The following is a 4,943-nucleotide window of genomic DNA, read 5'->3' on the forward strand; positions in this document are numbered from 1 at the left end:
GCAATAAGCCTCGGAAAATACACTTTCCTCAACACCGCTTTATATCGATACACTAGAGGTACCCTAGAACCTCAACTATACCCCACTTTATATATACCGTTTGAAAGGTCTTGAGGTGGGCTATCCAAAACCGTTTGGATCCCACTGGATTTCTCCCCTAGATTCCTCACAATTGGGCTAGGCAGAAATTTCAAGTCACTTTTTAGTAGTATAAAAAAGGGCATTCAAAAACGCGAAAAAACGCGAAAAAACGCGAAAAAACGCGAAAACGCTAATTACCTCGCGTTTTTCGCGTTTTATTATTCCAACAATAGTAACAGCATGCACGCAGCATGCATGCTGTGTAATAAAAGAAGACGAAGACAAAAGGGAAGGTCAAGCAAAGAGGAAAAAGAAAGAGACCTGAAAATAAGAAACAAAGAAGAAAGCGAAGAAGATAAAGAGAACCTAAAAACAAAAAGAGACCTGAAAATAAGAAATTTGAAATGAAAGACTTTTTTTTTATTTTATTGTTTTCTGTTTTTATTTATTTGAATGAATTGAATTAAAGACATGAATCGTTCAGTTGTTTTTACATAATTCAGTTAAACTTAATTCTTAATTTGTTCAAATTCTATGAAATAATAATTGCTCGCGTTGTTTTGAATCTGCGACGGCATGTTGGACAGGCTTTTTTGCCTCTTTTCTCTTTTTCGAAGTCGATTCATTTATGCGTCTACTTCATGGTGAAATACGCGAAAAACGCGAAAAACGTGAAAAACGCGAAAAACGCGGAAAAAAACGCGAATAACGCGAGAAACGCAACGCGAAAACGCGAGAAACGTGGAAAACGCGAAAAATAGCTCGAATTGTTTTCGTGTTTTTCAATGCTCTCAATGTTAGGTATATGCAAAGACGCGCAGCATGAGTGCTGTAAACAAAAAAAGAAAGAGAACACAAAGAAGATGAAAACAAAGAAGACAAAAGAATCCTGAAAATAAGAATTTTTAAATAAAAGACCCTTTTTTTTCATTTTATTGCTTCTTTTGTTTTTATTCATGCTTAAACGGTGAAGCTTGACTGCTTTGTTGATGTGTATAACAATACGGGTAAAACACCGGTGCTCCGAGGTTTTCATACAAACTTCCCATGTAGAATATCGGAAACAGGCAAAAATCGAAAAAAAAAGTTAAATTTTTTTTTTCGATTCTCATACAGTATTTCATGTGCCCAATCCAATGGTGTTATCGGCACATCGAAATTCGCGCTCCTTATCACTTAATTTTCACTCCGAAGCCAAATCACAACCAAAACAAACATTAAAATGAATCATCATTCCAATGGACTTGAAAGTGTATCGAACATTTTTGCTTCAATTAAAGTGAAACACGATTTCTATAGTCAAAGATGTTTTACGATTCACTTACAGCCGAACAGAATTTATGTTGCACTTTTAAAAATCAAGAATATTGTGTTACGGTTATCCATAAGTGGTTCAACTTTAGTCATTTTTATTCCCGACCACTAATATCTACAAATTATAAAATAATATTGTACAAAATCAAATTTAGCCAGTGATTGGCCAGTGTTAAATAAAATAAAATGAAAAAACTTCATGACCAAGTATGGACATGGTTTCAAATTTATCCCTAGGATAGCAAAATGTTGAACATTTTTGAGAAAAAATTGATTCGAAATATCCGTATTATTAAAATTTGTGATGAAAAACCAGGGAATATTGGCTTGAACTTCAATTTTGACTGTGTTTTGAGCAAAAATTGACAATTTATTTCTTGTTTCCTCTCCGGTATTCATCCTTGGTATAAAAAAATTTCAAATATTTTAATATGACTGGAAATTTTTCATATTTATGGCACCAATAAGAACAGAAATAAAGTTTAACATCAATTTAAATTGAGTAAGAATTTTGCTAGAAATTTTGGTATTTTGACCAAAAAAATTTATCCCTAGGATAAATTTATCACGAGGAACATAAATTGGGCAGTTTGGAGCGAAAATTTTAAGCAGAAAAGTTGCGCGGAAAATTTTCAAATGAAAAGAGATAGCTATATAGTTCACTATAGTTCACTATATAGCTATCCCTTTTCCGCTCATTCATCATCGACATTTTTCCACGCAACTTTTCTGTATTACATTTTCGCTCCAAACTGCTCAATTGACTGTTCATGAAATGCAATGAAAATCTGCAGAACGATTTCGTGCGTTTATATCACGAAATTTTTGCAAAATTTATCTCCTCCCAATGCGTCATACAATCTAAAGAACCTTCAATATAGAATACATAAAAATAAGACTGAACATATAGATATCCGAATGATTCTAAAAGAAGTCTGTTGCTATTTTGGAGATACAGACGGCTTCAAAATTAAAACCACGCGTAGAACTTCAAACAGACATAAATAATATGAATTTTTCTAAACATTTCATGGCTGTTTTATTTGTATCGTTATTTAAAAATCAACAATACGATTTTATACATAGTAGTTATCTAATGAATATCTTAACTACAGGGGGTTTGTAGATTGAAACACAAGCACACTAGCGCCGCAGTTTGCCCTACAATATCATATACGGCAAGCTGCAGAACTATTCATTCAGTATATATCATGCAGCTCAACTGTCAATCTGTAATCCCCCTGCTTAACTATGCGTATTTTAAGAATATGTGAACCTGAAGCAAAGAGAGTATTTATTACAATTAAATTTCTAAAGGAATAGAATAAATATTTGCGAACAGATTTAATTGAATGTTAGGAGGCAAAATGATATCAGAACATCGAAACATCGAAACAATATACTCCGATGCCATACCACAAGAAAATTATTCTTCCAAAAGTTCCAAGAATGCTTTTGGTACTAAGCCATTTATCTAAAAAATAAAGATTGAAATAAAAATCACGTAATTCAAATTTTATTTTTTTTTTTCATTTTCACTTACCAGGCCTTGTTTTCCATACATATAATCAGAATTGAGGGGATTTAATTCCGTCACAAATATGATCTGTTGTTAAAGATGTTTATGTCAGTTTAAAAAAAGAAAGTCTGATTTGAAACCGTCTCACCTCATTAGCGCTGAGATTAAGCTCAGTACTGTCCGTTGCGTCATATGAGCAAAGTACCCGAGCTCTTTGTTTCCAATCGTTTTGTATACCACAAATATTCTGACTGTTACATGAGTTTCCTGGCGCATTAGCGCTGTTCAGGTTCTTTGGTTTGTCGTTATGTAATACAACTGGAACGTATGGCTGGTGTCCTCCCAGACTATTCAAATACGAAGAAGAAGAAAAAGAAAAAATTGAAAATTTCCAAAATATTGCAAAAATATAAACGAATCTTAATTTATATTTTATATGCTGCCAATTAATTGAGCTCGCAAAAATTGACTTTAGTTTCCTGCGTGTCCACATCGGACCACCCGTTTGGCCGCCAGCCCGGAACAGACGGACAAAACTCCTACAATAATCGCTCATCTTTAATTGCTTTCACATATTTCTTTCTTTCATTATCAAATTCAAATGGCAACACCTGTCAAATTAGACGTCTACTTTTTTTTTCTCTCTCCGTCTATTTTCAACAAATTTGTTTGTTTTTAAATTGTTTTTCGTCTTAATTGTACGATATTTTACATCAAATTGAAAGTTTAAGTCCTGTTTTACCTCAGCAACATAAAGTTTTCGTTCGAAATTTATTTTTGTGTACAGTTTCAGTGTATAATTTCTTCAAGTTTTTCTTCGTTCTGTTTACTTGTTATTGTTGTTGCCTACTGACTGACTGTAAACATGTGTACATCGAGCTGTGAGGTTAAAAGCCAAATCGCTGAGCTGTTGACAATGCTGGAGCCAATATGGAACAAATTAAACCAGCTCAAACATCTTTATTCTGACGAAATTAGCTCCGTGAGATCGGACAAAGCCGATAAATCGGCAAACTCACGTACTGAGCCAATGGATGAAACTCCGGCACCAACCCAAATTCAGCAGCAAATATCGGACAACGTGTCAAACTCGGGTTTACCGCTTGTAGACTTGCAAAATGTAAACATTTCACGGCGGAATAAAAGCAAGCGGCCCAGACTTGACTCGGAAGAACTGAACTCTTCAGATGAAGAGCAAAGTGACACTTCACCGCTGTGCAAATTGGTTTTTAGTCGTGATGCCAGTGGGAACAGTGGACAAAACGGTGCAAATTCAAAGCCCGTTGATACTATATTGATGCGCTCGGTTTATTTAACCGAATTTCTACCGACAACCGAGCCTGCCGACATTATTAATCACTTGAATAGCATTGAAACTGTCCGACCTTTGACAAATGATTTCAAAATTACCAAGCTCGTGAAGAAAGACAACAAAATGGAGTTGTCATTCGTGTCATTCAAACTCGATGTTCCTCGCCAACACTTTGACAAGGTAATAGCGGCAGGTATTTGGCCCAAGAAAATCAAAGCCACCGAATTTCAGGTCAAGTCTGTGAAGTCATCTGCACCGGCAAATCTTCCCAAAACTCATGACAACCATCAAATTCGGTTGCAACTACAAAATTTATCAGCAAAGGCCGCTCAAACTAAGTCAAAAAACTCCAGTGGCACAGTGAGAAACCAACGGTTGGAACCGGCAATGAATGCATCGAACCAGAATTGCAACAAACAACCACTACAGCGCCCACGGAGGGGTCGGCGCCAACGCAATCAGCAAAATTTGTGCCAAAAGAGCTGTTGTCTCCAACGTCAGCCTCAACCCGTTGTGAAGAGACAGCACAACGGCTGCACAGGTTACTACGAAGGAAATCGTCACGATTTTCATCGCCGATGTTGCAACTAAAGTCATGCACATCGGATGATCACTGCGTTTTGTGTACAATCTATTACCAAAACTGTCGTAGCATATGCAACAAACACAAACGCTTCTTTTGTACCGCCGCTTCCTGCGATCACGATATGATAATAT

At 35.8% G+C, this 4,943-nt stretch overlaps 1 long non-coding RNA gene across 2 annotated transcripts; it reads right to left on the reverse strand.

Moving 5' to 3' along the window:
• Positions 1-2,313: 2,313 nt before the first annotated feature.
• Positions 2,314-3,349, reverse strand: LOC129576107 (uncharacterized). 2 transcript variants are annotated; one of them, XR_008688866.1, is made up of 4 exons: positions 3,063-3,349; positions 2,939-3,001; positions 2,812-2,869; positions 2,314-2,671 (listed from the first exon to the last, which is right to left on the reverse strand). It is a non-coding gene; the product is annotated as an uncharacterized LOC129576107 (long non-coding RNA). The 2 variants fall into 2 exon arrangements; XR_008688865.1 differs by lacking the exon at positions 2,314-2,671 and having other exon boundaries at positions 2,752-2,869; positions 3,063-3,290.
• Between the last annotated feature and the right edge of the window lie 1,594 nt (positions 3,350-4,943).

The sequence above is a fragment of the Sitodiplosis mosellana genome, unplaced genomic scaffold, assembly GCF_009176505.1.
Source record: "Sitodiplosis mosellana isolate CC-2019 unplaced genomic scaffold, AAFC_SMos_1.0 Smas_scaffold_6178, whole genome shotgun sequence".
NCBI lineage: Eukaryota > Metazoa > Arthropoda > Insecta > Diptera > Cecidomyiidae > Sitodiplosis > Sitodiplosis mosellana.